Source organism: Podarcis melisellensis (genome assembly GCF_964234715.1).
Source record: "Podarcis melisellensis genome assembly, chromosome: W".
NCBI lineage: Eukaryota > Metazoa > Chordata > Lepidosauria > Squamata > Lacertidae > Podarcis > Podarcis melisellensis.
Genome location: NC_138535.1, coordinates 3004601 through 3028994, shown reverse-complemented (window position 1 = coordinate 3028994; position 24394 = coordinate 3004601). Strand labels below are relative to the sequence as shown.

General features: G+C 45.7%; 1 long non-coding RNA gene across 1 annotated transcript in view; it reads right to left on the bottom strand.

The window, feature by feature from the left end:
* Positions 1-20818, bottom strand: part of LOC309361321 — a 60885-nt gene extending 40067 nt beyond the window's left edge. Inside the window, exons 1-2 of the long non-coding RNA XR_014164419.1 lie at positions 20721-20818; positions 19740-19859 (exon numbers count right to left, since the gene is read on the bottom strand). This is a non-coding gene — a long non-coding RNA (uncharacterized lncRNA). The remainder of the gene's footprint in view (positions 1-19739; positions 19860-20720) is intronic.
* Positions 20819-24394: the final 3576 nt, after the last annotated feature.

Below are 24394 nucleotides of genomic sequence, written 5' to 3'. Positions count from 1 at the left end.
GGGGCTGGTGGTGGGCTTCCCCCGCCAGCCCCAAAGAGCAGGTCGAAAGGAACCTGAAGCCTGGAGAGCGAGAGGGGTCGGTGCGCACCGACCCCTCTCGCTCTCCAGGCTTCCAAGGTAGCCGCCTGAACGCACCTTAAACGGCACCTTGTTTTAGAATGGGAAAACAAAAGGGGGAAAATTCTCCCACTCTCTGCGCAGAGCCTCCTGCCGCTTTGCTGAAGGGGCGCTGGGCAGAGAGTGGAAGAATTTTTTTTCTTGTTCTCCCCCCTCTAAAACAAGGTGCGTCCTATTGTCCGGTGCGTCCTATGGTGCGAAAAATACGGTAATTACAATACATATAATGGGGTGGAGAACTGACTTGATGCTGAATTCATGGGCAACTTGTAACCCCTGCAAGTCTTCCATGCTGCCTACTGCAGGTGATTTTGCCTGACTGCAAAAATTTGCTGCCTGTGGAGGAGAAGTGTCCGGGTGTGTAGAGCAGGAGTATTAACCGGATGATGTTTTACAGCGCCAGCTTTCTGCTTTTTTCCCATTTGTCTTATGCTTTTACAGTGATTGTTTTGCCGCAGTGCCACTCTTAAGTGGTTTTCAACTTTACTTTTCATGTTAGCCGTTTTCATTCCAGAACAATGCCCATCTTGTTTTGGAAATTGGGGAGAACTGAACTTTGGTTTAATTAATTTTGAAAAGGTGAAGGCTGCCAAAACACATCCAACTTTTGACTTGATAGGATTTCTAATCACCAGCAAATTTCTGCCAAACAGTATCCATATTTATTTCACACAGCGGTTTAGCAAACTGCTCTGTGAGGGGGATAAGGGAGGGAGGGTGAAGGGAGGGGTGGTGGTCAGGTGTATGGGAAAGGCAAAGGGGTGGTAGCCATGTGTGTGTGTGTGTGTGTGTGTGTGTGTGTGTGTACACATACACACATGCATTCTAGAAGATGCCACAGAATTTTCCATAATGGACCATACAGTATTTAACAGGACATGAAGGGTGAATCTGGCGCCAGGTCAATGGGGAAAGTTGAAGGTAGAAAGCTTGAAAAGAACTCACTTGAGATTCAGAGCTGTACCGTATTGTCCCGAATATAAGCCGCACCCACAAATAAGCTGCACCTTTAAAATTGAAGGGTGGGGGGAGAGAAAAAAAGACAATACCCAGGCTGCTTCCTGGGGGGGGGGGACCACGCTGCTTTGTCGACGATGTAAAGCCGTGAATATAAGCCACACTTTAACTTTTCACTGTCAGAATTGGGGGGGGGGGGAGTGTGGCTTATATTTGGGCCAATATGGTATTTTGTCCAGTAAGTAATGGCTTTTTCCACCTGCCTTGAACATCCACCTAGTGTCCAATAAACCTCCATTCTGAAGGTTTATTGGGCTGGAGGGTGGTGCAAGGCACTTGTATTTTAGTGAGCTGCATTGAGTCATGATTATGAGTCATGGAGGTGGGGAGAGTGTTTGTATGAATTTAACAGTGCTTAGTTTATCTTTTGACTGCGATATTTTTATTCTTAATAGTGTTTTTTATTATAAATGCTGCATTGATTTGTTAAGCATATAATATGACTTTTGCTTTAATTGTGATGTTTCACTGACAATTTGTTAATTATTCTGTATGATTTATCCTGCATCTGTGATGTTCTTTTATGTTCTATCGTGTTGTTATTATTTAGTGTTTGTAAGCCGCTTTGGGATTCATTTGAGTGAAAAGCAGGATAGAAATATAATCAATCAATCAATTTTAACACTCTCCTTAACTGGATGTTGCTATATGTCTTGCCTTTGCTTGGCTGGCTTCCTTATCTCTGTGTTTTAATATGTAACGGCCTCCTCCCACAGAGCTGGCAAACTGACAAAGTAAAAGATAATAGGAAAGTTTTCACTTTTATGACTGCATTTGAATGGTTATGGTGCTCCCAAGTGGTGAATGCAATACAACAGCACTGCTTAACAAACAGTAAGAAATGAAGAAAGTCTGAAAACCTAATGATTTTAAGAATTAACTGTGCTGACAGAAGATTTTAAGCAGAAGTAAATATATATGAGGCAATGTTATAATGGGGGGGGGGTTAATGTTGCTGAACTGGATGCTTTTCTCATGGAGCAGCTACAACAAATGTACTATGGATAAATGAATGAGAGTTGCAGAAATTAATTCATAGAACAGCAATCTGAAGAAGGTGCAACCAAATTGATTTCTGCTCCTTGGGGCTTATCCACACTTACCTTGACAACCAAGAAGGAATAACCAATTCTTTTTTAGGATACTTTTGAAATTTATATAAGGCAGGAATAGCGGAAGAACAGGACATAATAAAGTATTTCCAAGGGAAAGAAATTCCCAAAATACCAGAAGAGAAGATGGACCAACTAAATTCACCAATTACCATGATGGAGATACACCAGATTATTTCGCATTCAAAGTTGGGCAAATCACCTGATCCAGACAGGCTACCAGCAATCCATTATAAGAAATTGGAAGAGACATTAGCCATACCAATGAAATCACTTATGAACAAAATAATCTAAGATGGTAAAATCCCAGATTCATGGCAAGAAGCGAACATAATTCTAATCCATAAACAAGGATCGCCTTGTGAATCTGTTACCAATTATCGGCCTATCTCACTTTTAAATGACGATTACAAACTGTACGCAGGAATTCTGGCCAACAGACTGAAATCGGAACTAAAGGATGTAATTAATCAAGATCAGGCCGAATTCCTCCCAGACCATCACATGAAAACTAACGTGAGAGTACTGATAGTTTTAATTGAGTATTTAGACCTAAAGCCAAATAAGAAAGCTGCTTTCATGTTACTGGATGCCAAGAAGGCTTTCAATAATTTATCATGGAAATTTTTAAAGAAAGCTATTGACCTAGCTATAATGGGAGAACAATTTACCAAAGGCATAAAAGCTATTTATGAAAAACAAAAAGCCAACCTAATAATCAATAATGCAGAAACAGAATATATATCAATAGAAAAAGGCACAGGACCGGGCTGCCCACTCTCCATAGCTATCATAGAATCATAGAGTTGGAAGAGACCACAAGGGCCATGGAGTCCAACCCCCTGCCAAGCAGGAAACACCATCAGAGCACTCCTGACATATGGTTGTCAAGCCTCTGCTTAAAGACCTCCAAAGAAGGAGACTCCACCACACTCCTTGGCAGCAAATTCCACTGTCGAACAGCTCTTACTGTCAGGAAGTTCTTCCTAATGTTTAGGTGGAATCTTCTTTCTTGTAGTTTGGATCCATTGCTCCGTGTCCGCTTCTCTGGAGCAGCAGAAAACAACCTTTCTCCCTCCTCTATGTGACATCCTTTTATATATTTGAACATGGCTATCATATCACCCCTTAACCTCCTCTTCTCCAGGCTAAACATGCCCAGCTCCCTTAGCCGTTCCTCATAAGGCATCGTTTCCAGGCCTTTGACCATTTTGGTTGCCCTCCTCTGGACACGTTCCAGTTTGTCAGGGTCCTTCTTGAACTGTGGTGCCCAGAACTGGACACAGTACTCCAGGTGAGGTCTCACCAGAGCAGAATACAGTGGCACTATTACTTCCCTTGATCTAGATGCTATACTCCTATTGATGCAGCCCAGAATTGCATTGGCTTTTTTAGCTGCCGCGTCACACTGTTGGCTCATGTCAAGTTTGTGGTCAACCAAGACTCCTAGATCCTTTTCACATGTACTGCTCTCAAGCCAGGTGTCACCCATCTTGTATTTGTGCCTCTCATTTTTTTTGCCCAAGTGCAATACTTTACATTTCTCCCTGTTAAAATTCATCTTGTTTGTTTTGGCCCAGTTCTCTAATCTGTCAAGGTCGTTTTGAAGTGTGATCCTGTCCTCTGGGGTGTTAGCCACCCCTGCCAGGTTGGTGTCATCTGCAAATTTGATCAGGATGCCCTTGAGTCCATCATCCAAGTCGTTGATAAAGATGTTGAATAAGACCGGGCCCAAGACAGAACCCTGTGGCACCCCACTAGTCACTCTTCTCCAGGTTGAAGAGGAATCATTGATGAGCACCCTTTGGGTTCGGTCAGTCAGCCAGTTACAAATCCACTGAATGGTAGCATAGTCAAGACCGCATTTTATCAGCTTCTTTACAAGAATATCATGGGGCACCTTGTCAAATGCCTTGCTGAAATCAAGGTAGGCTACATCCACTGCATTCCCTTCATCTACCAGGCTTGTAATTCTGTCAAAAAACGAGATCAGGTTAGTCTGACATGACTTATTTTTCAGAAATCCATGCTGACTATTGGTGATCACAGCATTCCTTTCTAGGTGCTCACAGACTGTTTGCTTAATGATCTGCTCCAGAATCTTCCCTGGTATTGATGTCAGACTGACTGGGCGGTAATTATTTGGGTCCTCTCTTTTCCCCTTTTTGAAAATAGGGACAACATTTGCCCTCCTCCAGTCTGCCGGGACTTCGCCTGTTCTCCAGGAATTCTCAAAGATGACTGCCAGTGGTTCTGAGATCACATCTGCCAGTTCTTTTAATACTCTTGGATGCAGTTCATCTGGCCCTGGAGACTTGAATACATCTAAACTAGCCAAGTATTCTTGTACTATCTCCTTAGTTATTCTGGGCTGTGTTTCCTCTGCTGAATCATTTGCTCCAAATTCTTCAGGTCGGGCATTGTTTTCTTTATCGGAGAAGACTGAGGCAAAGAAGGCATTGAGGAGTTCAGCCCTTTCTGTGTCCCCTGTTTGCATTTCACCATCTTCTCCTCTGAGTGACCCTGTGCTGGTCCCGGGGGGAAGGTACCGGTACCGTAGTCCGAGTTCACAAGATGAGAGGCGAGGTCCGAAACAGGGAGCCGGGCGGGGAACAGGAACGCTGGAAGGTCAGAAGCAGGAGGCCGGGCAGGGAACAGGAACGCTGGAAGGTCAGGAGCAGGAGGCCGGGCAGGGAACAGGAATGCTGGAAGGTCAGGAGCAGGAGGCCGGGCAGGGAACAGGAACGCTAGAAGGTCAGGAGCAGGAGGCCGGGCAGGGAACAGGAACACTGGAAGGTCTGAAGCCAACAACGACGTTGCTCCCGCAACCTGGGACCGGGCTGACTGACCTTTATCTTCTTCTAAGGCCAGGGGTGGTCCCGGCCCCCAGGAGCCCCGCCTCCCTTGGCCTTAAGGCGAGCACTCCTCCTGGGAGCAACCAGTTCCCTTCGCCTCTCTGCCCTAAGCCTCTGCAGTTCAGGAGAGGCCGAAGGGTTACTGGGCCCCGGAGGGGGCTCACCTGTAGACACTGAGTCCTCAAGCACATCTGGGGCCAGAATGGTTTCACCTGGTGCCTGCTCCTGAGGATCTGACACAGGTGCAGACTCCTCAGAATCTAGGCCTTGCCCCAGTTCAGCCGGCCCTGGAGGCGGGGACTCCTGTGCAGGCTGGGATTCCTCTGGTTCAGCCTCTGAATCGGAATCCCAGGCCATCACAGACCCCACTGTTTCTTTGTTCTTCCTTTTGCTAGGACATACCCATAAAAGCCTTTTTTGTTGCTTTTAACCTCTCTAGCAAGCCTGAGTTCATTCTGTGCTTTAGCTTTTCTGACTTTGTGTCTACACGTGCTGGCTATTTGTTTGAATTCCTCTTTGGTGCTTTCCCCCCTTTTCCATTTTTTATACACATCCTTTTTTAATCTTAACTCAGTTAAAATTTATTTAGATAGCCACCCTGGCTTCTTTAGGCATCTTCCATGTTTCCGTCTCATTGGTATTGCCTGAAGTTGTGCTTTTACTATCTCCCTCTTAACAAACTCCCAGCCATCATGAACTCCCTTTTCTTTTAGTATTACTGTCCATGGGATCTCACCCAGCACTTCCCTAAGTTTTATGAAGTCAGATTTCTTAAAGTCAAGAAATTGAGTCCTAGTATGCTTGGCTGCTCCTTTCCGCTGTATAGTAAACTTCAGAAGAGCATGTTTGCTCCATTCGGTCTATGACATTTGGATGATCATCTTCATTAATTGATAGACTCCTACCTTCAGGAGCACTGTCTCCCTCCCCCACATTAGTCAGTTTAAAGCCCTCCTGATGAGGTTTCTGGGATTTTTTGCAAAAACATTCCTCCCAACCGTTGTGAGATGCAGCCCATCGCTTGCCAGAAGTCCATCTTCAAGAAACTGCAGTCCGTGATCTAAGAATCCAAACCGTTCCTGTTTACACCATTTGCGAAGCCAGTTGTTCACTTCCACTATTTTCCCCTCTCTCCCTGTCAACATTTCCCTTTTTTAAAGGGAAATTCCCTTATTCCGAATAGGATTCCTCGAAAGAAAAGGGAAAAGTTGACAGCCATGCCACACTTTCCTTTATTATTCCTATTGACTTTGGAAATACTAAACTCGGTATTTGTTGGGTGTAGTGAAGGGTTAACCTTCTGTGCCTCGAGCCTGAGAGGAGGCGCGTACAAGGGAAGTACGCCAGGATGTGACGAAAGCAGCTTGGAATGCTGTGAGCTGAGTGGAAAGCGAAAGCAGTTTTGTTGCATAGCTGCAAGCTGAGAGAGAACGCAGAGAAAATGCAGCTACAGACTGATGGCTGTTATGGATTGTAAATACGCTATTTTGTTTTCCAATAGAGAGGTATTAGGATAGAAGAAACGTCTGGACTTTTTTTTTACTGCCCTTTCACACACAGACGCTGTGTAATTCTGCTAATTGCTTTACGACCGCTCCAAAGCCACACTGCGTAAACAGAAGCTGCAGAGACTCGCAGGGGAGCGTGGCTGGGCGCCAAACAATAAAGCAATAAATCTATCGGAAGAGGTTATGGGTCGACGCGAAGCGTGCGAGAAAGGGCTTTGGAAGACTTTAAAAGACTGAACGTTAGTTTGAGAGACTGCCAAGGCTTCAAAGAGAGCAGAGGGCAGATCGGAGGAGGCTGACGGAGAGGGAGCTGAGAGCCACGTTGTCCGGAGTGCCCGGTTTGGCTGCATAGTGAGTACTTTTGGAAAGGCCAGCAGGAGGGAGGCAATGGCTCAGCCCCAAGAACATGGCTTTGAGTTTAAACTTCCATGTCAGAAACTGGGTAGCCAAAATTGGCTGCAGTGGAGATTTCAAGTGGAGCTTTTGCTGGTGGGGGAGCAGCTCTGGGACGTAGTCCAGCCCCCACAGAAGGCAGCTGGGAAAGCAGAGGCTGAAAGGGCTGCAGAGCAAAGTGAAGCGCAGAAGCGGGTGCTTGCTTTTTTGGCAGAAAATGTGGATGTTCATCTAGTGCCAGTTGTCCTGGATGCTAAAAGGCCAGAGGCCGCTTGGCTAGCACTCCGAGAAGCTTGTGGAGCTGGGGTGGGAAGCAAGGGCAGAGATGTGGCTGCATCCGAAAGGGAAAGGCAAGATGGCGCCGGCCACATTCTTGAGAGTCAACACACAGCTGGGAAGAGCTGTGAGCCCCCACAGGGGGGTGAAGGGACTGTTGCTGGCAATGCTGCTGGTGCTTTTGCTGAGCCTGGGAGCTGTATGGATGCTGCAACGTGTCTATGTGAGGAGCCTGGAGAGAGGCCAAGTGTTGGGAGCCCTTTACCCACCAGAGGGGGTGCAGGAAAACGTCCTGGAGACCCCGTGAGTAGTGGGGGGGCAGTGAGCAGTGAAAGCTCAGAGACACCACTTTCTCCAAAAGCTGCCAAGAGTTGTTTACGCCAAGAGCTGAAGGCTAGCCGTGCTGGAGGCTTCAAGGCCGGCCACCTGCAGCAAGTAGAGATAAGAGCTGTGCAGTTGTGTGGGAACGCTGAGACAAGTCCGGTCTCCAAGGCAACTGAGAGAGTTGCATCTACGGAAGCGGTGAAGGTCGTGGGCAAGTCTACCTGCCAGGGGGAGTCTGTTGCCGTGGCAACCAGAGAGGACATATGCAGAGGCCCCAAGGAGGGGGGCAGCGAGAAGACTGTTGCCATGGCGACCCAGGAATGTCAACAACAGGACTTTCTCCCTGTAATAATCGACTCAGGAGTGACAAATACGCTAGTGCGATCTAGCAGTCTTTTGAGAAATTGCAGGACAGTAAAAACTGAGAAATTTGTGACAATTGCAGATGGAAGCAGAAAAAGACTAATAGAGACAGGCTTTTTCTTCTGTCCCTTTCTTAAGCATGAAGTCAAAGCTTATGCAGTGCCCGGTTTAATCAAATGTTTATTAAGTGTGCATGATTTACTCACTGATGGTTATCATGTCTCTTTTGCAAGTACAAAATGTGAGTTTTCCAAGGATGGGAAACACGTGTACACAGTGCAGTCTAAAGGCAATTTGTTTGCTGTAAATGTGCCTTTTTCTACAGGAGAGGATGACACCGAAGAAGCGAAGGGCCAATGTGTGAATGTAGCGCCTCACCATGTTTGTTCACATATTTGGCAACGACGCTTCGCCCATTTGAATTGGAGATATCTTCAGGAAGTACCAGAGCTGACACAAGGGTGCAAATTTAATGTTTGTGACAAATTTTTAGATTGCAATGCATGTAAACAGGCAAAAATTGTGACATGCTCCTATCCAAAGTCAGAGAGGCAGACCACACAACCCTTTGAATTAATTCATGCAGATCTGTGTGGCCCCATGTCAGTTGAGTCACTGGGAGGATCAAAGTATTCTCTGCTACTGATTGATGATTTCTCGAGATCTGCTTGGACCTTTGCCCTGAAAACTAAAGGGGAGGCGGCTAAAATGATCAGGGATTGGATCACCGCAGTTGAGGTAACCTTTTCCACCAAAGTTCGTGGTTTTCAAAGTGATAGAGGTTCCGAGTTCACTGGTTCTGCATTACAGGATTTCTTTAGGGAGAAGGGGATTAGTCACAGACTGACTGCTCCTTACTCTCCGCAACAGAATGGGGTCGCAGAGAGAAAGAACAGGACGGTGCAGGAAGCCGTGTCTGCGATCCTGTGGGACGCAGGGCTACCCCAGAAATATTAGTCTGAAGCTTCAAGATTTGTGGTCCATACCCAGAATAGAGTGTACAACTCTAGTGTAGGAAATACCCCGTATTTCTTGTTGCATGGAAAGAAACCCAAGGTACACTACCTTTGTGTGTTTGGTTGTGAGGCTTGGGTGCTTATTCCAAAGGCTCTAATCAAGAAAGGTGAGCCAAGATCTAAAAGAATGATCTTTGTAGGGTATGAGCCTGGCTCAAAGGCCTGGCGGTTTGCATACCCAAGTGGAGACCAGTCAAGATTGGTTATCAGCAATAGCGCTGAGTTCTGTGAACAAGCTGGTTGGAAGCGTCTGCACGCTAATCCAGACGTAATTCCACAGCCGTTCTATGACTCAGACGTTGAGGAGGAAGAGGAACTTGTTGCTGGGGACCATGGTCCAGAGCAACAGAGTCCAAGGCAGGGACAGCTCAGAATCCCTCAGAGGGGGGAACCTAGAACACCTCCTCAGGCAAGTGTCAAGTTTGAGCCAAAGAGTGAGCCTTCTTCACCTGCTGGACCAGCTGTAAGGCCCAAGAGGCGCAGCAGGTCAGAGGGGGAAGACACTGAAGTTGAGGAAGATTTAGCTGGACCCAGTGAAGCAGCAGGGTCACCAGGATTCACACTGAGGAGCTCAGCGAGGACAAGGAGGCCTCCTGATCGGTACAACGCTTCAAGCGTCTGGGTAGGTTCAGCCAGATGTGAACCTGAATCCTTCGAGGATATTCAGAGTTTACCTGAGGAAGAAGCAGATAAGTGGCACAGGGCAATGGACAAAGAGATGAAGTCCAAGGAAGATCTAGGTGTGTTCTCACTCACAGAGTTGCCACCGGGCAAGCAGGCTGTGAGTTGCAGGTGGGTTTACCACTTGAAACCCACTGACGCTGGAGAGCCACAGTATAAAGCCAGGTTAGTTGCTTGAGGATTCACTCAGAGAAAGGGAATACACTTCACGGAGGTGTATTCACCAACGTCACGAGTGGAGACTCTGAGAACGCTTTTAGCTTGTGCAGAACAGAGAGGCTGGAAGGTAAACCACTTTGATGTGGATGTTGCCTACCTTAACTCAGATCTCCAGGAGGAGCTATACATGATTCCTCCTCCAGGGTTTGAGAACTTCAGGCAGGATGTTGTGTGGAGATTCCACAAATCCATCTACGGATTACGTCAATCTGCTAGAAACTGGAACATGTGCCTGAATGAAGCCTTAGAAGAGCTAGGTTTCAGGAGAAGTGTTGCTGATAGTTGCTTTTATTTGAGAGGTTCCGGTGCAACACAAGAGTATTTGCAGATTTGGGTTGATGACTTGTTATTCTTCTCAGAGACGGGTGAACAGGCAGAGAAGTTTGCCAAAGAGCTAGGTAAATGGTTCAAGCTTAAACAGCTTGGTGCTGTCAAAACCTATCTAGGTGTCAGTGTTGAGCGTGCACAGGATGGAAGTTTCTTGCTCAGCCAGAAAGGCAAAATCGAGCAATTGCTTCAGAAAATGAGGGTGAGTGATTGTGCAGGAGTGAGAAGTCCTATGGAGACTAGTTTTGTGATCCCGCTGAAGAGTGCAGCCCAGAGTTCCTTCCACCAAAACAATTCCTTACCAACTAATCCATCAATGCCGGAACTGGAGTCCTCATATTCCCCTGAGCGGCATAGACCCGACATACAAACAGTACCAGTACGCCAAGCATCCCCAGTATCCTCGCTAGCACCAGGCCAGGGGAGTGTTCCACCTACATCCAAAAATGGCCCGGATTTGATTGAAGACCCAGCTGGACATATAAATCAAATGGTTTCATCGGCGATCTTTAGACCTCGCGGTGGGGCAGTCTCAGCAAATCCTGTGGAGTTTCCCACTGAAGTGTCCGCCCTTGGGTCAGCCAGCAGGAGACCCGTCCTGTTACACCAGTCAGAACACCTCACTACCAACTTCAAGACTAGGTACCCTCAGCAGGTGCCAGCCATGCAAAGTAAAATAACTGACTTTTTTGTGGGGTCTGCCCTGCCCCCTAAGGATACACATCTCTCCCTGAAATGACAGCGAATTGGACACAACAGGAACTCCCCCCTATCAGTCCTCAGCTGGAACATTGCGGGCTGGAGAGGAAAAAAACTTGATCCAGAATTCTTGGAGTATATTAACCAGTTTCATATCATCTTGTTTCAAGAATCGTGGGAAGTAGAGAAAATTGTCCTAAATGGCTTTGAGCTTCTAGAACTCCCTGCCTGCCCCTCCCTGAAAGGAGGCCGCCCTAAAGGGGGCCTAATAATAGGCATCTCCCTCAACCTACATTCTAAACTTACCCTAGTACAGGCCTTGCCTCCTTACGCCCTTACCGGGCTGATTGTGGGGGAAAAGATCTCACTTCTAGTTACAAATGTCTACTTACCACCTGGGGGTTCTTCCCCCGAACTTGGCTCTAAATGGGGCTCGCTAGAAGAGCATCTGCTCTCATGCTATGTTAAGTTTCCTAATACCCCGGCCATAATAGGTGGCGATTTTAACGCCCGCACAGCAGCAAACTGGGACGCGCTGACCAAAGCCAAATGGTGGGTTACTCCAAACCTTGATAATTATGATCTGGATCATATCATGAGGAGAACTTCTAAAGACCACAGAGCAAATGAGGCTGGAGTACTCCTCTATCAAATGGCCATCCGTTTAAATCTGGTCCCCTTAAATGGCACATGTCTCCCTGACATTCCTGGGGATTTTACCCACCTGAGCGTTAAATCAAACAGCGTCCTCGATTACCTGTTGGTCTCCAGGGATCTACTTAAGTGCATTTCCACCTTTAAGATCGAGAATATACAATCTAGTGATCATCTTCCCCTTGTAGCCAAGCTCTCCCTGAACTGGCAGTCGAAGGCCCATAGACATGCGACCCAGATGGTAACCAACGAATCTCTCCGAGTAAGAGGAATCAAATGGTCGGAGACCCAGGCTCAAAGGTACCAAGAATTCTTTCAAAAAGTAATCCTCGGGCCCCATCCTAACATAGGCTCTGCCTCAGACGAGCATAGCATAGTGCTGAAACGCTTCCACCATCATACGACTGATCTTACGTCCTTCTTCAGGTTACCACCCAAAATATTAAATCGAAATGAATATACTTACGGTGCCCCCTGGTATAATTCTCAGTGTAAACAAGCAAGACAGCGCCTCCGTGCTATATATAATGTATATAAGACCTCCGATGCAGCTACTCTGCCAGCTAGTTATGCACAAGCCAAGCTAGTTTACAAACGCACGCAGAAAACTGCCAAACGTGAGTGGCAACACAATCGCTGGCAGGCTTTGATTACTGCTTCAAAATCACACAGATCCAGGGAATTCTGGTCTTTGATCAACAGAAGGGTGAGGAATTACCCAAGGGCAGTCATCCCTGCACCGACATGGGAATTGTTCCTGAAGAAATGCTTCTCACAGGCAGATGCTCCCTCCGACCACCTGACGCAACTGTTTACCCACCTACCTATTTGGCCTCCCACCGATCCGGACGAAATAGCCAAGCTAATAGCGCAGCTGAAACCGGGTAAAGCCCCAGGGCCCGATCTGATCCCTGCTGAAGCCATTAAACTACACCCAAAATGGTGGGCTGGCATCTTGGCCAAAACCTTTGATGCAATCAACGCTTCTGGCCTCATCCCCAAAATATGGAAGGAGGCCATTATAGTACCAATTCATAAAAAAGGTTCTCCAATGGAGCCGGAAAACTACCGTAACATCAGCCTCCTTTCGATCATAGGGAAAATTTATGCCAGCTTTTTGCTGACTAAACTATTGCGATGGGTAGATGAGACTAATCAGATTGGCCACGAACAAGCAGGGTTCAGAATTAAACGCTCTACAACCGATCATGCGATAGTTCTTTACCATCTGGCACGAAAGTACTCCTCTCCCCCCCGGGGCTACCTCTGTGCTGCCTTCATAGACCTAAAGGCAGCCTTTGACAGCGTTCCTAGAAATATTCTATGGGAGAAACTTGCGAAACAGGGCATCGATAGAAGACTCCTATGGCTTATAAGTCAGCTCCATGAAGGCACCCTTGCTAGAGTGAGACTTACCCCTGCGGGCGATCTCACAAATTCGATACCAATAAACAAGGGAGTGCGCCAAGGATGCATATTGGCTCCCTGTCTATTCAACCTATTCATCAGCGACATGCGAGCACCCCTAGTTAACTCATCTCCAAGTACACACGCGCCTAGACTTGCGGACTATCGCTGCCCACTCCTTTTATATGCGGACGACGCGGTAATTCTATCCTATACACGTGTTGGACTAACCAGAGCTTTGAAGATCTTTGCCACGTATTGTCAACTCAACCAATTAACCATCAACCATGCTAAATCCAAGATTCTGATTTTCTCCAGAAGCCGGAGATTATACGAATGGAAGCTTGGTGGAGCAAAAATAGAGCAAGTCCTAAAATTTCAATACCTAGGAGTTATTTTTCAACACAACTTGGGGTGGAAAGCTCAAATTCAACACCTACTTAACAAGGCCAAAACTTTGTCATATGCGCTCCTCCGATTCTTTTTTTCGGATGGAGCTTTGCATGTTCCCTCGGCCCTAAAGGTGTTCAAGGCAAAAGTGGTCACCGTGCTAGCTTATGCTGCCCCGCTTTGGGCCGTGATGACAGATCTTGCTCCTCTTGAGACACTGCAAAATCAATTCCTGCGGCGGCTCCTAATGCTCCCCCTGTGCGTAAGCAACGCAGCCATGCGACTAGAACTGAAGATCGCATCCTTAGAAACTTGCCTGTGGAAGCAAGTCTTCAATTATTGGTTATCATTGTGGCATAGATTACCAAACCACTACCTTGTCCAGTGCTTATGGCGAGATGAATTCGCTAGCCTTTGGACTAGTAGAATTCATGCCAAACTCCTGAGCTATGGAATCTCTCCTTCAGATTCCCTAAAACTAGACCAAATTACTGCTCAAAGACTGATCCGCCAAAGACTGGATGACATCGATCTACAGCGAAATTATATGCTGGGGGGAGGTGTTTGTTCGCCCCAGAACATTGGTATCACTTTAACTTACTGCGTTCCATCATACCTCTCCTCCCTCTCGACTGTTGCCCATAGACTGGCCTTCACCAAAGCGAGGTTCAACGTTTTTCCCTCCAACGTCCTGAGACATAGATTCTCAAAGGGCCAAGCCCCCGCCACGTGTGAATGTGATAAGGAGACGCCGGAGTCGCTCCAGCACATCATGTTCACTTGCCCCCTGTTCAATGTGCCACGGGTAAATCTGTTGGGATCAATCATACAGAAACTAGAGGGTACCCCACCAAAATTCCACCTTGCTCAAATTTTGCAGGATAAGGATACCCATACGACCCTGAATGTGGCTAGGTTCCTGGTCGCTGTCCTTACCCAAAAGCGACGCCAAGGAGCACTACAAGCTAACTAAGGCGAAGTATGCCATTCCATTTTATAGTATTTTATTGTTATTGTGGTGTTTTAGCAACTGTTTTTTTTTTCCCCATGTGCACAAGCTGTTATTTATGTGTTGTTTTTACCTGTATGGGCCTATGGCCGTAATAAATATTGTTGTTGTTGTAGTTTTGTGAAGGACAACCAGCAAGTAGAACGCGCTGCGTTCGAAAATACTGAAGTGTTTCAGTCAGCCCTAGGGAGTTTGTTGTACTTGTCCCAGTGGAGCAGACCTGATATAGCGTTTGCTGTCAATCTGCTCAGCAGGGAAGCTTCAAACCCTAGTGTGCAAGCCTGGAGTGGCATCAAGAGAGTTCTGAGGTATTTGCAGGAAACCAAAGACTTTTGTCTTAGGTTGCCAGCACAAGGAGAAGTCAAACTGACTTGTTTTGTGGACTCAGATTGGGCTAATCTTGAGAATTGCAAGTCTGTGTCTGGCCTAGTGGTGAAGTTTGGGAACTCAGTGGTTGGATGGAGGTCCAAGAAGCAAAGTCTTATAGCGCTCTCATCCACTGAGGCTGAGTTTAGTGCTCTTTCAGAGGTGTGCAGAGAAGTAGAGTTCTATGCTTGCTTGGTGCAGGAACTCTGCGAAGTGGATTGTCAACCGATACGTGTTTTTGAGGACAATCAACCATACCTGCGTTTGGCAGAGTCAGGTCAGTTCAAGGCTAGAACTAAACACCTAGACATTCGCTTTCGGAATGTGTGCCAGAGTGTTCAGGAGGGATTAGTTGCGCTGAAGTATTGTCCCTCTGCCAAGAACCTAAGAACCTGGCTGATGGGTTCACGAAGCCACTCTCCTTCCAAAGAAATGGGGAGTTTTGCGAAGGTCTAGGTTTGGGACAACCAAGGGTCGATTCTCCCCTCAGACGCGAGACAAGAGGGGGTGTTGGGTGTAGTGAAGGGTTAACCTTCTGTGCCTCGAGCCTGAGAGGAGGAGACAACAAGGGAAGTACGCCAGGATGTGACGAAAGCAGCTTGGAATGCTGTGAGCTGAGTGGAAAGCGAAAGCAGTTTTGTTGCGTCGCTGCAAGTTGAGAGAGAAGGACGCAGAGAAAATGCAGCTACAGACTGATGGCTGTTATGGATTGTAAATACGCTATTTTGTTTTCCAATAGAGAGGTATTAGGATAGAAGAAACGTCTGGACTTTTTTTTTACTGCCCTTTCACACACAGACGCTGTGTAATTCTGCTAATTGCTTTACGACCGCTCCAAAGCCACACTGCGTAAACAGAAGCTGCAGAGACTCACAGGGGAGCGTGGCTGGGCGCCATACAATAAAGCAATAAATCTATTGGAAGAGTATTGAGGAATGAAGAAGAAATTAAAGGAATTACCCTGGGCCAAAAGGCTTTCAAAGTGAAAACCTTTACAGATGATTTAATCATTACAGTAGAAGACCCAGAATCGAGTATACCTAAAGCGTTGGAAAAAATATCAGCATTTGGTGAGGTTTCTGGATTGTACTGGATTTAAACTCAACAGATCAAAAACAAAACTAATGATTAAAAATTTAAGGGGTTAGGAGAAAAAGGATAAAACGGGTTTGATGCTAGTGAAAGAATTGAAATAACAATGTAAAATATTAACCTTTTTTGATGATAATTATAATAAATTTTGGAAAGAATTTTTTTAAAAATTGGAAATTTGGACCAGACTAAAACTTTCATTTTGGGGGAAAATCTTGGTAATAAAAATGAATGTGCTCCCCAAAATGATCCCGATTATAGGGAAAATTGAATGTTTAGATAGGTGGAGAAAAGATTTGACAATGTTTATCTGGCTGAGTAAGAAATCCCGTATAAATAACCAATCAATCAATCAAACCTTTATTGCATTAGCATACAGCCATAGCAGGATAAGACAAAAATTCTAGAGACAAGCAACCAAACAAGATTCAAAGCGATATTACTGGCTGTCAGGGGTTCAGGAGTGGAGGCACAGGAGAAGGAGGAAGCGGAGAGCGAAGGGGAACAATCCGAGGGCAGTGTAGGTGAGGAAGACAGTGGGGCAAGAGATTCCATGAGTCTGTCCAGTGAGTCGGAAGATTCACAGAAGGGGGCACCCATAGCCAGAGCAAGGGGGTTCCCGGGAGGGAGGCACCAGGAGCAAGGAACCAGCGGTGACTCCCAAAGCAGCAGCTGGAGATCGGGACCAGTTTCCCCACCAGAGCGTAGCGGGGGGGGGGGAAGAGTCCCAGGTGTCAGGACCGGTTTCCACTCCAGGGGAAAGAGAAGATGAGGCAGGGCTGACCACGCCCCTGTCGCTGAGTGAGGAAATAGAGGGGAAGTCAGATCCAGCGAGCCCCCCCGAAGGGGGAAGCAGTGACAGAAGCAGCGTAATGGTCAGGAGGAAAGTTACAGGCTGGGCGCGTGCGCCAAGTTCAAATGCACAGGCGCGCGGGACAGCTGGGAGCGACGATTGGGAGCCAGGTCCTAAAGCACGCCGGAGGGAGGGGGAAGAATCCGGGGACTCAGCATCAGAAGAGTCCAGAAAGGGCAACACCCCAGCGGGCAGACGGACCCAGAGGAGAAAGGAGCAAAGGAAGAGGTGGAGCAAGGCTAGGGTCTTGAACTGGTGTCTGGGGGGAGGAGATTCAGACGGAGCTTCAGCGGTCTAGGGTTGAGACGTAGAGCTGCGCGCCGCGGCTTTGGAATCGAAACTGAACCTTAATAAAGACTTTTGTATATAACAAGAATTGGCGTTGGTCCTCTGTGAGCTGGGACTTTGGGCAGCTCTGACCCTGGCGTTATGACATTTAAATTACACTAAGACAATAATGTAAAGATTTAGTTGCCGGCACCGGGAATCTAAAATGCAGATGTATATAAAGCATATAATGGCTCCAAAATAGGCTCGTATAAATAACAAATTACTGATGGGTAAAAAAGAGAGGGGGCTTTGCACTTCTAAATTTAAGAAAGTATTACGAGGCAGCGTTCCTGACGTGTATTAAGGATTGGATCTTGTTAGAGAAGACAGATTTACTGGACTTGGAGAGTTACAACAACAGATATGGGTGGCTTCTTCTTTTTCTTCTTTGGCGATCACTCGTAGCCGAGTAAGATTGTCTTCCATAGACACGGTTTTAACAATGAGTCCGTAAGTGACTGTGGAGGCCAATTCTGGACCCACACGTCCTTCCACAGTGGGGACATTGATTTCCGGGGAGGAGTTGATCATGGTGTGGATTTGCCAAGCGTGTCTTCCTCTTAGCACGTTTCTCCCTTGCATCCTGAGTTTGAGTGTCTTCAAAGCCCAGGACAGCATAACACCAGGGATAAAGGGGGGCAGATGGGGGAATCGGTGAGGGGGCTCCAGGACTCCTCGCCGGAGACCAGCAGGGAGAGCACGGGTCCTCCGCTACCCACACCCACCCTGCGCAGAAGACTTCCGAGCAAGGAAAGTAGGCGTAGACTTGGCGTCAAAGAACTTCTTTGCTGGAAGAAGTTCAAGAAACGCCCACTGACGGATTCTGCTAGCGACTGAACAGCCACGAAGTGAAGGGCTGTCCAGCCAGAAAAGGTTTAACCAGGCTACCTAGCCAGGAGTGGCGGCAACTTATGCACGAGCAACCCCATATAACCATTACAAAGAACAATAAGAAATTATTATCTAAAATGTAAGATCTATTACTTGAATGGGACCTGAAAGATGAGCAAGTAAAAGATGTTATGGTAAAATGGGCCCAGGACATCAGCCACACAATGCAGATGGAGCAGTGGGAAAAACTTTGGAGACCAGACATCAGATTTACCGCCTGTTACACCATTAAGGAAAATCTGGTAAAAATGTTATATAGGTGGTATATGACACCCTCTAAATTAGTCAAGGTATATAAACTAAAATCCAACCTGTGTTGGAAATGTAATAAAATTGAGGGGACAATGTTCCATGTATGGTGGGCATGTGAGAAAGTTAAGAACTTCTGGGGATGTATCCATGAAGAATTAAAGAAAAAAAAGTTTGAAATTTCTAGAGAGAAGAAACTGGAGGCGTTCCTATTGGGTATTTTAGGAAATGACATCTCACAGGATAAGAAAAGGGTGTTTTTATATGCCACAGTCACAGCCAGATTGCTACCTGCTAGAAATTGGAAAGGAGACATCATTCCCACTAAATAAGATTGGATAATTAAATTATGTGAATTTATAAGATTGGCCAAATTAACGGCAGCCATAAGAAATCAGTCCAACCAAAATCTAAGGAAGGAATGGCAATGTTTTGAGGACTATATGAAAAAACACTGCTCTAAGGATAATATATTGCTATGCGTAGAATAAGTATGTAAAGATGAATCAAACTAAGGTAAAATTAATAATGGATATTGTCAGGGAACTGCCATCGGAGCGCAGGGTGGTGGAGAGGCTCTCGGATGCTGGGAGACCCTCGGATGCTGAGGAGAGAACCAGCAGGAGGAGAGGGAGAGTTTCCGCTGAAGAAGGAGGGGAGGAGGAGACAGTGTTGGAGGTGAGGCACAGAGACGCTTCAAGCGAGACCAGTGGTGAGAGCTCGGGGCCTCCCCTTGGGACGCCCACTCTGCGCAGAAAGCTGTCGCGCAGAGAATCAAGGAGGAGACTTTCTGTCAAAGAACTTTTATGTTGGAAGAAATTCAGGAAACGCCCACTGACGGATTCTGCCAGTGATTAAGGCAGCCACGCACTCATGGCTGTCCGGCTAGAGAGAGTTTAAAACTAACCACAAAACTGGGAGCGTTTTAGCGCTTACGCACAAGCAACCCCTTATGCCATTACAGATATATATTGGATAATACAAGACACAATGTTAAACTATTTATAGTATAAAGGATGTCGAGTTGTGGTGGAGGGAAGCTACACGGGTGAAAGTTTTAGTATTTCTTAATTTTTGTGTATATGGGTTTTGTTTTTTTCCAAAGTATGATATGCAAAATGGAATAATGATTTTTCTTTTACTTTTTCATTTTGAATAAATAAAAAAGTTTTTTTTAAAAAGAAACTAGCTGTCAGCCATCATATCCTATACTATAACATTTCCACATTAAGTAAGTTACTTGGTGTACAAGTTCTGTGAAAGGAATAATTTTACCTTAAGAAAGTGGACACTCAGACTGTTTTTAATTTGCTTGTATCACTGCCCCCAATGATTATTAGTTTGGATTTGGATTTGATATCCTGCTTTATCACTACCCGAAGGAGTCTCAAAGCGGCTCACATTCTCCTTTCCCTTCCTCCCCCACAACAAACACTCTGTGGGGTGAGTGAGGCTGAGAGACTTCAGAGAAGCGTGACTGGCCCAAGGTCACCCAGCAGCTGCAGGTGGAGGAGTGGAGATGCGAACCCGGTTCCCCAGATTACGAGTCCACCACTCTTAACCACTACACCACACTGGCTCTCTTACTTACCCTCCGTTGGTTTCTTCATGGCCTTCATTATGCACGGCATGAAGTCAATCTGCTTTTCTGGGCCAAACAACAACAAATCCATGGCTTGTTCTTCCAGCACCATCAACAACATACAGATACCTACAACAATGAAAATGAGAAAGTTCAGAAGCTATCACTGGGTGTTGGCTTAACTCCCGATCTTAATCCACAACCAAAACAAAACCTACTTTTGTAATTGCACCTGCTAGCATGCCACTCAAACTTTTAATTTCTGGAGCCCTCTAGAGTTTGGGAATACTACTCCCATCATCCCTGGCAGCAGACCATACTGACTAGGGCTGATGGGAGTTGGGAGTCCAACAACATCTGGAGGGCATCATGTTAGCTTCCCCTGTTTTTCATTACACATTTCTTTGAACAGGTTGCACAAACATAGTTGAGATGGTGTAATTTTTAAAAATGATATATGCAACAGTTAAATGCCACAAAAAAATGTCTGATACAGGTAAAGGAAGGAAAGTTTTCATTCTACAAGGAACAGGAGAAAAGGAGCCTCAGGGCGCAAGCCTGCAGCCCTCTAAATTCTATTAGACTACAATTCCCATCAGCCCCAACTGGCAAGCTAATAGTCCAAGATTATGAGAAACATATTCCAGCAACATCTAAGACCACAGGTTAGTAAGCTTTTAGCTATATGGACCAATGGTCAAATTCAGTGTAAGGTAGTTTTCCGTGTGTGTGTGTGTGTGTGTGTGCGTGCACGCATGCACTGGAGGGGAAGACACACAGACTGAGTGTGGGGTGGTTGTACCCATGCTCACCCCATGCCCATTTTGGGGGCACACACAGTGCTGGCATGAAGCCCTCAGAGGTTTTGTTATGAGCCAATGTTGCCCATGCGCCAAAAGACAAAAAGGTTTAGCCATCTCTGCTGTACTACAATGCTACCACTCTCTATAGAATGGTTCATGCCTAACATCTCAGCTTGCTTCTACTCACCTAGCCAGTAGTTTTTGTAACTGGTGGTATCATACAGATGGCGAGGCAACAAGATAAGATTCCCCTTCTCAACTGTTGCAAGGTTATAAGTATCAGAGTTTAAGCCTTCCTTGAAGAATTTTAAGCATAACCTTGCTAGCGTGTGAAATGAGTGCAATTTTGCGGTAGTTGGAGCATTCTTTGGCACTGCCCTTCTTTGGGATTGGGATGTAGACTGATCTTCTCCAATCCTCTGGCCACTGCTGAGTTTTCAAAATTTGCTGGCATATTGAGTGTAGCACCTTAACAGCATCATTGTTTAAAATTTTAAATAGTTCAGCTGGAATATCATCACTTCCACTGCCCTTGTTATTAGCAGTGCTTTCTAAGGCCCATTTGACTTCACTTTCCAGGATGTCTGGCTCAAGGTCAGCAACCACACTACCTGGGGTGTACGAGACATCCATATCTTTCTGGTATAATTCCTCTGTGTATTCTTGCTACCTCTTCTTGATGTCTTCTGCTTCTGTTAGGTCCTTTCCACTTTTGTCTTTTATTATGGCAATCTTTGTACGAAATGTTCCTTTCATATCTCCAATTTTCTTGAACAGATCTCTGGTTCTTCCCATTCTATTGTTTTCCTCTATTTCTTTGCATTGCTCGTTTAAGAAGGCCTTCTTGTCTCTCCTTGCTATTTTTTGGAAATCTGCATTCAATTTCCTGTATCTTTCACTATCTCCCTCTCATTTTGCTTGCCTTCTCTCCCCCGCTATTTGTAAGGCCTCGTTGGACAGCCACTTTGCTTTCTTGCATTTCCTTTTCATTGGGATTGTTTTAGTTGCTGCCTCCTGTATAATGTTACGAGCCTCCATCCATAGTTCTTCAGGCACTCTGTCCACCAAATCTAAATCCTTAAACCTGTTCCTCACTTCCACTGTGTATTCATAGATTGTATCTTAACAGGCCCAGTGGTTTTTCCTACTTTCTTCAGTTTAAGCTTGAATTTTGCTATAAGAAGCTGATGATCTGAGCCACAGTCAGCTCCAGGTCTTGTTTTTGCTGACTCTATAGAGCTTCTCCATCTTTGGCTGCAGAGAATGTAATCAATCTGATTTTGATGCTGCCCATCTGGTGGTGTCCACGTGTAGAGTCGTCTCTTGTGTTGTTGGAAAAGCGTGTTTGTGATGACCAACTTGTTCTCTTGGCAGAACTCTATTAGCCTTTGCCCTGCTTCGTTTTGATCTCCAAGGTCAAACTTGCCAGTTGTTCCTTTTATCTCTTGATTCCCTACTTTAGCATTCCAATCCCCTATAATGAGAAGAACATTCTTCTTTGGTGTCACTGTCACGAATTCCTCGCGGCGCTTTTAGCAGAAACGCTCAGAGTCCCAGGTTTTTCCCAGTGCAGTCTTTTTAATGTGAGCTATATACAGGTATTTACAAAAACAGTCCATACAGAGTACCTACTCCTTGAGGCAAATGAATACTCTCCACCACAGCACAACCACCACACTTACTGTTAAACAGGCTTTCCTTTTTAAAACAGGTGATAACCAATCACATTAATCACACTCCTGCTGAGTCACTCTGACCCAGCACTTCAACAGAGTATTGCATCATCCTGTTGAAGCCTGCAGACATACTCAGTATCCTGCGAATCCCAACAGTCAATTCTATAAGTTGTTGTAAATCTTCATAGAATTGCTCAATTTCAGATTCTTCAGCACCAGTAGTTGGTGCATAAACTTGGATGACTGTGATGTTAAAAGGTCTGCCTTGGATTCATATCGAGATCATTCTATCATTTTTGAGATTGCATCCCAGTACAGCTTTCGCCACTCTTTTGTTGACTATGAGGGCCACTCCATTTCTTTTACGTGTTTCTTGCCCACAGTAGTAGATATGATGGTCATCCGAACTGAATTCTCCCATTCCTGTCCATTTTAGTTCACTGATGCCCAGGATGTCAATATTTATTCTTGCCATCTCATTTTTGACCACATCCAACTTACCCAGGTTCATGGTTCTTACATTCCAGGTTCCTATGCAATATTTCTCTTTGGAAAAGAAAGCATTGGACTTTCCTTTCGCTTCCAGGCATATCCGCAACTGAGCGTCCTTTCAGCTTTGGCCCAGCTGCTACATCAGCTCTGAATCTACTTGTACTTGTCCTCCGCTCTTCCTCAGTAGCATGTTGGACGCCTTCCGACCTGAGGGGCTCATCTTCCAGCATCATAACTTTTATGTGCCTGTTGTCTTTGTCCATGAAGTTTTCTTGGCAGGGATACTGGAGTGGCTTGCCGGTTCCTGCTCCAGGTGGATCACGTTTGGCCAAACCTCTCCACTATGACCTGTCCATCTTGGGTGGCCTTGCACGGCATAGCTCATAGCTTCCCTGAGTTATTCAAGCCCCTTCGCCACAGAAAGGCAGTGATCCATGAAGAGGATCCTACCTGCCTGCAACTGATTGCTTCTGGAAGTCTGCATATGCTCTGCTATATTCAACTGGGTCTGGCTAAGATCCTGCAACAGGTTAAAGTTGCCAGACATCAATAGTATCTGGAAAGCCTACAAGCTGTATGTATATAGCACTGTCCAGAACTGTAATATTGTCTGCTGTTGGACTAGGTTTGGCTTGATTCATCAGGCTCTTCTTATATTCATTACAACTTTAATTAGTTTTTTTCTTGTTGTTAGAAGAAGCTGAAATGTCAAAATGTAGTCAGCAAGTCTTGGCACTCCCCGGAACTCTTTTTCAGGGTTAGATAAGTATTAAAATGTGTATGCCAGAAGAATGAGACAGAGGAGAGGAAAAAGCTGGGCATGGTGAAAAAACTCCTCCAAAGTTTGCAGCTGGTAATAGCTTTTTGTATAGTACACTTAAGCAGACTTAATTAGTTAGATCATGCTTCGTGCAGTTCAGATTTTGAGTTACACCAAGGGTGACTGGGACAAAACAAAACTAAGCAGCTGCTCCCACTTGAAAGTCTAAACAGCAACAGTTAATTTGAGCTCTGTTTTCAAAGCAAAGAGGAACTCAGGCGTTTCTTTTTAAGGAGAGGGAGAGAGGAAGAGAGAGACAGACAAACAGACAGACAGACAGAGACAGAGAAACATTAGGGTTGCAAGGGGAAGAAAAGGACTTGCAGGACTTGCAGGCAATTTTATTTTTCACACAAGGAAAGACTTATTTACAAAGTGAGTTAAATGCAGAAAACTTACTTTCATAATTGCTGCAGCCAGCTTATGAGTGCAACTTTTAAAAAATGCAGTTGATTGTATCTAGTGTTCTCTGAACTGAAGTCCGATTTAGATTAATGGGCATGACTAATTTAGGCAGATATATATTTCAATGGGTCTACCTAGAACCCAGCAAGCTATATAGCTAATGTTCTTGTGACACACAACTGAAACAATATTAAATGTATGCTATGTTTTGTATTAACATTAACAGATTTCTGTCCACTCACAGATCCCTGCCCTCCTTTCACATTGCTGTTCCCTGGTCCAAATCCCTGTGTTTCCCCCTCCATTAAGTTTAAGTGAGCAAGTGCATCACCCCCAGAAAAAGCTACACCACACTTTTATTTTGTGCCAATGGTCAGATCACTTCCTGGTACAACTGGACTTCTCCGCGACCCTTCCCCTCTGCAGGGAGGTGGGACCAATTTGGATGGTCCGCCCCCACCACTTAAT